Genomic DNA, 12677 nt, shown 5'->3' with positions numbered 1-12677 from the left:
TTGAAATGGAAGAAGATTAACAATAAAAGCAAATTTAAACAGCTAACACAGAGCACCCATGTGGTTCCAGAAGTTCCGCTGAGAGCTTTGTGGAGATTGGCCGTGGGACCCTCATAGTAGCTGTGCATGAGGCAGGTGGTGGCATATTCTCATATGATGGAGTTTTAGCAAGTTCCCAGAGTCATATGGATTTTAGGTGATGGAGTTTAGATTTTACTCCAGGAAATCTCACTTCGTAGCTGATTTCTTAAGATTGAAAGGCTAGATAGGAGTGATTAGAATTCTGAAAAGAAACTTTCTGCAAAACAGGAGATTCTAGGATCTTACATGCTATCTAATTTCCTTGATTTTACTGAATTCTAGTGATTTCACAAAATTTATTTATTTTAAATAATCTTGCCCACTGAAAATTGTCGGTTTCTGAGGGCACAAGGGTGTCAGGGCAAAGGGGCAAGTTTGATAAGAACTGTGCCAAATTGGTCTATAAGTTTCCTTTACGCCTTTCAGCAACCTTTAAGAAACTCCCATTTATTGCATTTCTTCCAATGAAAAGTGTCAGGGGCCTTTGTGATTTCTGCTCCTTGACTGGTCTGATTGCTATTTTCTTGGGCGTGGAGAAAAACTTTCTTTACTTAGGTTGATATTTTTAGACCTAGATGATCACTCTGCAACCATATTTTGTTGGTTCCCTAAATAAAGGGAAAGGCCAAGCCTGAAACGGACCACATGCACAACTCAAGTGGATCAAAGCCCAGTGCGCTTATTTTTCCTCACAGTCCCATGAATGGATTAGCTTTGACTTAGCATTGTGTCCTCTCCTGGATGAGGGAAGACACAGATTTTAATCAAGTCATGTCTTTTGCAGTGATTGATTCTTAACTAGAGGGGTTAAGAATAATTCTTACAGTTTTAGCTTTTAGACAGAACTAAGCAAACTACTCTGCCTTTTCCCACCTTCCCCCAGGATTGAACGTACCCTCTTAGTGGTACTGATACCCCTTCTGCCCCACATAGCTCTTTTGACATTCTGGACACTCTTGCTCTAGCACTACTTTGGATTCTTAGGCATTTCCTGAAATGGGAATGGCCTTAAATTAGACTCCAATGGACTTTCTAGGCAATGGTGGCATTTATCCCTTTTTCTGCCTTCAGCCACTTTAAATTTTAAATTTTATTCTCTCAATATTTTATGGATCTTATGACCAGTGGGAATGAAAAGAATCTCTAGAAAATGATGCTATTTACTGTTGTGTTATATGCAATCCAAGTGAAAAAGTATGCCAGATGCAGGACGAGCCCCTCAGTCTGCTGTGGAAGTGCTGCCATCCTGGTCCCTTCCTATGTGGAATGACTATTCATTCATGTGTTCAACAAATATTTGCTGAGCACCTACTATGTCCCTGCCACTGTTCTAAACATTGGGGTATGGTGAACAAAATCCCAGCCTTAATAGGGCTTATGTTTTCATGGGTGGAGACAGCAAATAAGCAAAGTATATTAGTAACATATATAGTATGCTGGAGATAAGTGCTATAAAGAAAAATAAAGCAGTTAGGAAGGGTAGGGATGCTGGAGAAGGAGAAGGTATTTCAATTTCAGGTAGCAGCATTAGGATGCCTTGCTGGGAAGGCAATGAGCAAAGACTTCAAGGAGGGCAGTAAGTGAGCCATACAGAGATTGGGGAAGGTGCTGGAAATGCAGTGTTTAGAAGAGCCACTATATGTGAGGATTACTTTGGTTTGGTTCTCCCTGGCATTATACCTCTGGGATTAGCACAGAACTCAACTGACTTCAGAAAGTCAGGCAGAGGGAGTGGGACTTCATGGAAAACATGATGGGAAGAAAAAGCCTGTCACAGCAGGCTGGCAGTGGGCTTAAATGCCTACCCTCTCTCAACGAGAGGCTACTCTGTTTCAGTTCTCCAGTACAGTCTCCTTTAGTTACCTGTTTATGCAAAATTTTAACAACTGTGAGGTTAGAGGGGCCAGAGTTCACACAGCATTGTATTCCCGTCTGATGTCAATTGCAAGTTTCCCAAGCTCTCAGTTTTAATAATTCACTAGAGGGTCTCATGGAACCCACAGAAAGCTATTATACTCATGGTTATGGTTTACCACAGGGAAGAATACAGATTAAAATCGGCCAAGGGAAGCGACACATGGAGCAGAGTCCAGGATGGTCTACAAGCTGCACTTCCAGTTGCCTTTTCCCCGTGGAGGCATGAACAGCATTACTGACTCCTGGCAATGATGTGTGACAGTACACAGTGTATCACCAACCAGGGAAGCTCACCCCAGCCTAGGTGCTCAGGGTTTTTATTAGACGCTCAATCATACATTGCCTGTGTTGCTGTTTTTTAGTCTCCAGCCCTTCTGGAAGTCAGGCTGATAACTTTAGTCTCTGGATCTTCCAGAGAATGGCAGATCCCATGTAGCTCAACATAAATTGAATTGTTAGACTGTCAGGTGGACTGAAGACCCCTAGCAAACAAAGACACTCTTACATTACATGACCTTCCAAGAGCCTGGAGATCACCTCTCAGCTGCTCAGGGCAAAGGGCAGGCTTCTCTTTTGGATAAATTTAATTCTTCGCTACGCAGTCTATAACATTCAATTATTTTTCTCCAACACACTTTTGCTTATAGCATCACTCATAACTGCTCTTTGTTAATGATGTACATGAAAGGTGAAGAGAGACAGAGGCAGAGCTGGGGGGTTTGTACCTGTACACATGAGGGGCCCACACGTTTTACATGTGCATCTTAAGTGTCTTTACTATTGGATATATACTAGATGGTTTTAAACAACATTCTTCTCATTGTCTTTTGTCCCTTTTTGAGGCAAGGAGAAAACACTGATTCATGGAAAAAAATATGTATATATTCTGCACAAAATCATTGAAGGTAAGTAAACTAATAGCACATAGATTTAAATGTTTACTGGTTTGTGTCAGTGTCTGGTTATACAATGAATAATTCATATCAAACTAGTAGAATGTAACATTTACATAAAATAATACTTTGCAAATTTATGGTAAGTACTAATTACTTGCCTTATTTGCCATGACTATGATATTAAATATTCATAAAAATGTGATTATTTCTTTGATTTGGCAGGCATTTAGATTTCTCTACAGCTTTTCACACTGCTAATTTTAATCCAGTAAATTATCTGGAAGAAAACAGTATGCAGCCTAAAAACTGTTCAAAATTCACTCCAACATTGAGCACATTATGGACGTAATGATCCATTACAACCAAACTTCAAGAAGGGCTCACAAGAAAACTGAGAATTAAACAAAGAAATATGGAGGCTATCATCCTGATTTATCAGATATGTTTATTAGATTTTTTTATTCATACCATGGACAACCTTTAGAAGCACTGTTTTGATATATAACAAATGTAGTTTGAGGTGTTTTGCACCCGCTGGGGACCAGTTTAAGAGAATTTACCAGGACTGTGCCAGTGTTCATTTCCCAGCTTGATGTTCAGTGAGATTATTTGTGAGGCCCATTAATGTGAGAACCTGAACTGTGGGTAAGTGTGCTAGAAATGTGCTCTTTATAGGATCAAGGGCAGGGGAGAGGACCTCCTCCCTTCATTAGCTGCTGGGGAAGTTGGAGATTCTCAAATTCTTTAAAACAAAATTAGAGCTCCATAGCATAAGGCTCATACCAGAGGAGATGGTTCTATAAGACCTGAATATTTTATATCCTGTTAACTTATAATTATTCTGAAAATAATTTGTCTGCTTTTTTGGTTCAATGAGCACAAGATGAAACTCTTTTATGGTATCCAGAATTTCAGAGAGGAAAAGATGGTAACTCTTGCAATCTGAAGGCCTAAGAACATAAGAGGACATGCAAGGTGGCAGGATAAGGAGAAGGCTGTCAGATATGAGCTTGCCCACTCATCAGAAAATAGTTGGAGAGAGTTTGTAGAGAGATAGCAGACATGGCATGTCTCTTGTTTGCATCATGGCTTCTATCAATGAATCCCTACACTACAAAGTGATCATACAGCATAGAGCTCCTTTGAATGCTAGTATTCACTAGTGTTAATTCCGCTAATCCAATATCTGGAGCTAGAGCTAGAAAGCACTCCCAAATGTATTCAGGCCTGTTTATGAAAGGTGTTTGAATCAGGTCAGGGCCATGATACTGAACAAGAAAAACATTCATAACCTTGAAGAGTAATGTCTTTGCAATATAAACCCAAACATCTAAGGTTCATAATTCAAGACTGATAGAAAAGGGCAGGTAGTGTGGTACATACACACAAGAGACAGAATGTGGGGGCCCTTCTTTACAAACCTTAGTGACAACGCAAAATGAAAATTAAGCCTGAAAGTATAAAAATGACACTCAACAGAGCATGCAAACCTGTAACTTAAAAGAGTGCTGTGTTTTATCTCCGGTGGTGAGTGTAATCTGGTAATCAATACTCATTTGGTGGATGTTCCACAATATCTCATGAAGGCAGACAGCTTGGGTTGCTTGTCATATCAGGGAGGAAACATAGCACTGTGGTTAGGTTAGGAGCAGATAGTTGTGGGTGTCACTACTTCACACGGGGCGTGATGTTAGATAAGTTATTCAGCTTCTCTGTGTGTTAGTTTCCTCATCTCTGAACTGGGGAAAGCAATAATATTCATTTCATACCATTGTTGTGAGGATATACTGAGAATATCATATATATTCTCAGTGTCTGGCATATTGTAAATGCTTAATAAATCTTATCTATTTTTATTATGACTATCATGTATAGGAAGCTAAAACATTGAAAAAAATCAGTAGAATATTCATATAAATAATTTCAGATATTTGACTAGTATTTTCCTGAAATGATTGTGCTAACCCAGTCCATGGTTTTGTGATGGTATAAAGCCAGCATGTTCCAGTTAGTGACTGTCACCCTGTGGCCACCCAACTCAATCTTGGGTTTAGGCAGGAATAAGAAAAGAGGTTCAGGATGAACCTCACTTTCAGAATGCCTCTGATGCTTGTTGGTCTGACTATATTCTAGATCAGGAATTCTTAATCTGGAAGCCATGGGTACCTGGAATCTGGGCATATTTTTTCATAGATCCTTTAAGGAATACACTGTGAGCACCTGGGAATGGTATGCAAGATAACATGTACATGCATTTTTTTGGAGAGAGGGTCCATACCTTTGATCAGACTATGAAAGGGCTTATGACTCACTATGGTTTGGAGATAGTTTGTTTGTCTCCACCAAAACTTAGGTGAAAACTTGATTCCTAATATAGTCTTGAGAGGTGGGAAGTGTTCAAGTCAAAGGGCAGATCCATTATGAGTGGCTTAGTGCTATTCTTGGCATAGTGAGTGAATTTTCATTCTCACGAGACTGGATTACTTCTTAGCAGAATATTCCTGTGAGAGTGGGTTGTTGTGAAGCTAGGATGCCACTGGGGTTTTGTCTCTTCACACTTTCCGTCATGTTATGACCCACCATGAAAATCTCTCCAGAAGCTGAGCAGACGCGGAGCCATGCTTCTTACACTTCCCAGCCTGCAGAATCATGAGCTAAAGAAATAACCTCTTTTCCTTATAAATTACTCAGCCTCAGATATTCTGTTATAGCTACAATAAATGGACTAGGACATGAGTCTTCAAATTGTGTGGGCTCCTCTTCATGAGCACTGTCTAGAAACGGAGATGGTTCTGGAGTCCAGGGGAGGCCTGGCCTGTGATTAGGAGAGCCAGAATCATGTCTGCCATTCTTTGGCATTAGAAGGCCAGCTACAGCGTATTAGCTTTTCAGGCAAGCTGCTTCAATTTGTACTCAAGCCGCTGGAATTTATATTCAACTAAATTTATTTTGTTGTTCCTCTAAATGCTGCTATTTAGCTATAGTTACCTCATCCTTCCTGGTATAAATGTTATTTGAAGTCCAAGTGCCAGATTTTACATTTATAACAAATGTTATAATCATGCTATATAATCATGTTAAACTTTTCCCATAAATTTACCATACTGAACTAACTTTGAATTCTGATTCTGTCATTAATATATTTTATGGCACTCTCAATTTCTTTTCAAATATAGATTTGATAAAAATGTATCTAAATATGGAAAATCCTGTGTCCATTTAAAATAATTCTTTTTTGAGAAAAAAAATGTTCAGACTTAATAAACTTTCTCAACATAAAACACTGTAATCATTTTTCTGGCAAAATTGGATGCTGTTGTACAGATCAATTTTATCAGAGTGCCTGGTTACAACGCCAACCTGATAAATCAGGGAAAGTGAGAACAGGTTAAAATATATGATATCTTTTTAGCTAAAGTCTTCTTGTGTCATTGTTTTGAAAATTAGCAATGATACATGAATATGATTTGCCTAAATTGAAGGCTATAAAAAAATAACGCAAAGAACGTTGTAGTAGAGTGTGAAACTATTCTGACCCAATTTTTACTTCCCTAACAAACCCACACAAAGTCCTCAGAAAATCTGCTGCAAGATGGCACAGCATAAAATAACTATGTATAAGTTAACCCCACCCCCATCTCATTCCCCACCTTTGTTGCTGGCCACACTTCTGAAAATGAAAGTAAATGTAAAATGGGTACTTGCTTGCTTTCTCTGAAGGCTATGCACCAACTACTGAATTGCTTTTCCAAGCTCTGACCCAACCTTCTTATGTGCGTGCTTACCAGGTTTGAAAAACAAGAGGCAAAGCTGCCTTGAAATCAACGGTTCACTCTGATGGAACCTCTCCAGTTCCTGGTGCTAATCATAGCACTGGAGCCCGCGCTTTCAGAAAAGCAGAACTCTCATGCTTTAAAAAAAAAAAAAAAAATCCTTCTTACCGAAAAAAAAAAAAAGAAAAAAACCCAAACTGCAACTGCAAAATGTATCTCATTTCTCTTTCCATTAGTCTGCTTCTCTTTTTATTATCTTTATCCTGACAAAGGCTTATGGGTTCTCTATGAGTGTCTTGTCACTGCAAACAGTGGGGCACAGGAAGGAAGTTTTCAAGGAAAGCCAAAGGAAAATGGTAGACACTGGAGGTCAGAGCAGTTCACAGGGGCTGTTAGCAGCTGTGGGCACCATCTGACTGATCCAAGTGCATCCTCCGAGCTTCCTCAACAATATGTGGAGCTTATGGGAGATCTAGGCCCGGCTGCCGAATGTCATTTCCCATAAACTGGCTGAATTGGCATCAGTTCTGTCCTGGGCAAATGTGCCTAGTGGACCAAGTGTGGGCTTCATTTACCCAAAGTCTCTAAAAGAAACACAAATGGGGGAGGAGATGGTTTCCTTTGTTAACATGGAGATAATATTATTTGCTTATGTTAATTTAAAAGGAGGACCCAAAGCATCAGACATCTGGTTTTTAAAAGTCAAATCTGTGCCCTACACATGGAATTTTTCTTTTGATGGTGATATGATTAACAGCATAAACAATGCAAAATTGGAGGAATCAGCTAGATAGAGTTAACATTCCTGGGACTTGCACCTCATCTGAGGACAAATAGGTCCTGGATTGCTTGTGAAATATTCAAGTTTTGTTTTGCAGATGGTGAAGTTGACCAATGCTGCCTTTCCTTCTTGAATTTAACAAGGCCAGATGATGAGAGGTCAGCTCTCTGGAGTCTGGGATCGTTTTCCTGACATTATTGAGAGTGTCATGCTGAGTTGCTCAAAGTGTGTGTGTGTAGAAACAATGAAATGTATGCCTTATGGTGTATGTGTACATGGTGTGGACTTTTAACTGTTGAATTGGAGAGTCCTGCTCTAAAATGTCACTGTGCTGAGCCATCACTTCCTGGCTCCTGGGAAAGAAAATGTAGAGACATTGAAGCAAAGGCAGCCTTAGCTCATTGGTACTCATGAGCACTTTTGAGTTTCAGGAAAGAACTCTGAAGAAAATGGAAAATGGTGTGGGGAAGAGTAACACATGTGTTGCCTAGTGTCATGTTTGTGGGAAATCAGTTCATTTTCTTAGTGAGTCTGGGAAGCAAGCACAGACTCACAGTGCATTAGTCTGCCGGGGCTGCCATAGCAAAGTACCCCAAACTGGCTGGCCTGAAACAACTGAAACTTTCTGTCTCACAGTTCTGGAGGCTATGAGTCTAACATCAAGAGGTTTCTGGGGCCAGGCTCCCTTCAAAGCCTCCAAGGGAGAATCTTTTCTTGCTTCTTCCGGTTTTGGGAGCCTTAGATGCTCCTTGGCTTGTGGCAGCATAACTCTGATTTCTGCCTCTGTCTTGATATGGCTTTCTCTCTGTGTCTCTGTGTCTTTACATGGTTGCTCTTCTCTGTGTCTCTTTCTTCATCTTAAAAGGACATCAGTCGTATTGGATTAAGGGCTCATCCTCCTGCAGTATGACTTCATCTTAATGAATTACATCTTCGATGACTCTATTTCAAAGTAAGGTCATATTATGGAGGTACTGGGGGATTAAGAGTTCAATATATCATTTTGAGGGGACTTTATTCAACCCATAACTCTCAATGTAAAATTAATCAGTGGACTTAAGAGGAGTTGAGGAATGAGTCTAAAGGAATTGAATTCTATTACTCTGCTTATTTCATACTGGATTTCAAGTCAGGTAGGAGTTTGGGATAAGGTAGGGTGGGGCAGGTGGTCAGGGTCACTTTGGCTTGAATGTGTCCCTCCAAAAGCGTGTGTGGAAACGCAATCCCCATTGTAACAGTGTTGTAAGGTGAGAACTAATAAGAAGTGATTAGGTCACATGGGTGGAGTGAAGGGATTCATGCTGTTATTGTGGGAATGGGTTTTTTATAAAAGGATGAGTTTTATCCCTTTTCTTTTTCTTTATTTCTCTTTCTCACCCTCTGTTTGCTCTTCTGCCTTCTGCTACGTATAATGCAGCAAAAGGTCCTCACCGTATGCTAGCACCTTGATCTTGGACTTCCAAGCCTTTATTAGAGCTGTGAATGAATAAAATTTCCATTCATTTTAAATTGCCCAGTCTATGGTATTTTGTTACAGCAACACAAAATGGACTAAGACAAAGGTTTTTCTGTGGGATTTCTCTAGTACCAACTATTGGCAGAAATTCAATATTTAGTGATCTTAGGGGGTATAGAAAGATGCAGTGTTAGAAGTTGCAGGATATGTGTGTGAAGGCCACAATAGTGCAACATTTGTTGGCCTCATAGACTGTCTTTAGGTCTAACGAATTCGAAAAACTCTTTGCAAGCGTGCTCTATCACAGAACAAGAGTACCTTTTGTGACTTGTGTCATCTGTTTTTGGAGGTGACAAAACCTATATTCAGTCAAAAACTAAACACAAAGCATCTGCTCATGGTCAAAATCTATATTTTGAATATAAAAAGTAATATGAGATGCTTACCTATGGTTAAGGAGATTGAACAGGATGGTTTGGGAATAAGGTATTGGATTATTTGAAGGTCCTATTTCATCAAAGTCCCATTTTATGACGATTCTTATATTTTTTTCTTTTTGAGATGGAGTCTTCTGCTCTTGTTGCCCAGTCTGGAGTGCAATGGTGCCATCTTGGCTGACCGCAACCTCTGCCTCTTGGGTTCAAGTAATTCTCCTGCCTCAGCCTCCCAAGTAGCTGGGATTACAGGCATGTGCCACCATGCCTAGCTAATTCTGTATTTTTAGTAGAGATGGAGTTTCTCCATGTTGGTCAGGCTGGTCTCGAACTCCCAACCTCAGGTGATCTGCCCACCTCAGCCTTCCAAAGTGCTGGGATTACAGGCGTGAACCACCGTGCCTGGCTCATTCTTATATCTTAGTGTGGGGTTCTTTGAGAGGTGATATGGTTACTATCAGGCTTGTTCCCAGCTTACTAGTAGCTAGAAAATAAAATCTTACTGCTAATATCTAATATATTGGTTATTTTGCTTTAGCAGCTACATTTCCTAGGTGCCACAGATAAATGAAAAACTCAACCACCAATAAAACAAGACACATTAATTTTCTTTTCTTTTTTCTTTTTTTTTTTTGAGATGGAGTTTCACTCTTGTTACCCAGGCTGGAGTGCAGTGGCGTGATCCTGGCTCACTGCAACCTCCGCCTCCTGGATTCAAGTGATTCTCCTGTCACAGCCTCCTGAGTAGCTAGGATTACAGGCATGCACCACCACACCTGGCTAATTTTGTATTTTAGTAAAGATGGGGTTTCGCCATGTTGGTCAGGCTGATCTTGACCTCCTGACCTCAGGTGATCCATCTGCCTCGGCCTCCCAAAGTGCTGGGATTACAGGCAAGAGCCACCATGCCCAGCTGACACATTAATTTTTAATAAGAAGAAAACAGCAGCAGAATATACCTCACTGACTGTGTTCCAAAGACTGAATCAATCATGTCTTGGACATCCTTCTTTATGCTTCTGGGTCCTCAGAAATGGACCACACAGGTGGATGCTGACGTCACCTGCCCAAGGTCACACAGTGGAAGGCAGAATGTGTCTGAATTCATATCTCCCTCTGACCTTAAGGCCTCTGTAATTATTGCCTGCTTTTTAGGGACTCACGGCAGAGAAGGGAGCAGAGCTTTTCAGGACTGTGCAAATAGTGTGAGCAGAGGCAAAAGATAGTATATTCTGAATTACTTTTTATTGGGTGCTGACTATGTGCCAAGCACTTTAGAAGATAGACATTTTTATTCATTTAGTTCGTTAGTTAATCTAGGCACTTTCATGTGCTATGTTGTCTCATAAAAAAACATGTAAAGTTTTATTCCCATTTTCCAAGTGAAGAAATGAAGCTCAGTAAGGTTAAATGGTTTTCCAAAGGTAACACAAACAGTAGTCTCTGGAGTTGAGCTTTGCACAATTGTAAGAGGTAGGTAGAGAGCATGGCAATCATTTTGAATTATCAGAACAGAAGCACCTTGTTAGCGAGCATGAGAGATAAAATTGGAAGTGTGTGGGCAATTGATGGAGGATTCTGAATGTAAGCCTGAAGATATATCTACTACAGCGACATTACCAAGCAACTGTGGATTTTGAGCAGCTGGGTGAAGTGATGAAAACAATATTGAAGAAGAAGAATCAAACATTTGTGAGAGGAGAAAATAGAGGCAGGGAAACTAGCCAGAAGATTTTTACAGTAATTGAGGCATACGTTGAATTGGGCCTTATGTGTGTGGGGGCTGTGGAAAGGGAACGAAAGGGAGCTTGTTTGTTTGTTTGTTTATACTTTGTCTTATTCCAAAGAAGTCTTTAAGGTAGTTGGCAAGAGTCTATGAAATACAGCAGAATAACACAAAAGAGCGGCATGAGAAAAAAAGCTAAAAACAAGCCTGGGTAATAAAATGGAACCAAGGCCAATGCATTCCTCATGGGGAAGGCATCCCACTCATATATAAAGTAGTTAAATATGGGAGAAATCTATACATTCTAGGGACACAATTCTGCTCATTTGGTTTAATGCAGGGGTGAATTTTCATGTATGTCGAGGGCTACATGCTCTTTAGGCAATCCAAAAACTTGGATAAGCTTTGACAGATATTGCATGGCGATATATTCAAGTAACAGGAGCCACATACTATGGTAACTTGCTTGCTATAGACGAAAACTAGAAATGTGCTCCTTATTCAAAGTTAACCTGGCAAGGATTTATGTAAAATGAACAGCCCAAACACAGTATATGCCTGGATAGACCATCCTAACTCCATTCACAGGGGAATCAAAAGTACTCTTGGGAGGATACATGTTCTCATTAGGAAAACAAAATAATGTATACACAACTGATGATCATGGCCTCCAGTTTCAGCTTCATATAACTTGATGATTTGAGAAAAATTTAAGGCAAGTATAACTAACATTACTGACATAAATATACATAAGAGGCATACAATTGTAGTTTTATGCAAAATTTCTTCCTGATGGCCCTTCAAATAGACTGTGACATGTATATTAGAAATGAGTTAACATTCTCTGTGATATGAAACAGGGATTAATTGAATGGTACTAGACAATGAATCAGCAGCTTTTGGAGAAAGATGGGAAGAGATGAGAAGGAGACTTCTTTGGTCTGTGCATACTAGACATGGTATCAGATATAGTATCACAGATTCTTAGTTGCAAACAATAGAATCCACTCTCATTAGTTAATGCAAAGAAGGAATCTGTTAAAGGAATTTTGACTGGTACTCTCAGTAAGGAATACATTGTTCATTGTGGCTTTCACATATCCATACACATTTTAATACATACATATTCTTATCCTTACTCTATGAGATTTTTTTCCCTGTTCTATTTCTTTTTAAAAATTTACTGGTTGTAGGTGGGCTCGGGGCCCAGCCAGGGGTGCACCCACTCATCTACTCAGAATTTTAAGCCATGTAAGTAAGCTCTCTTCTCGAAAAGGTGCTACTGCAATGCCCTACTGAGCAACTTTTGAGATTGTCACTTCTGTACATAAACCACATTTGTGAGCCTCTTTCTATAAATACATATTATTTAAAAAAATAGCCAGAAAAAAAGGAAAACAAAAATATCCCCAAAGTTGTTTTTTAGATTTGTGGTTTAAACAAAACAAAACAAAACAAAAACACATTGTTTTTCTCAAAACCAGGATTCGCTGAGAGATCAAGGCACGTCGCTGTTTTTTTTTTTTTTTTGGGTTGTTATTTTAAAATATTACGATTTGGCTAATATCGTAATATTTTACGGTAAAAGGCCCGGCAACTGGAGGGTGAACCCA

Source organism: Sapajus apella, unplaced genomic scaffold (genome assembly GCF_009761245.1).
Source record: "Sapajus apella isolate SASKATOON/1434 unplaced genomic scaffold, GSC_monkey_1.0 scaffold35, whole genome shotgun sequence".
NCBI lineage: Eukaryota > Metazoa > Chordata > Mammalia > Primates > Cebidae > Sapajus > Sapajus apella.
Note: the sequence above shows the minus strand (reverse complement) of the source record.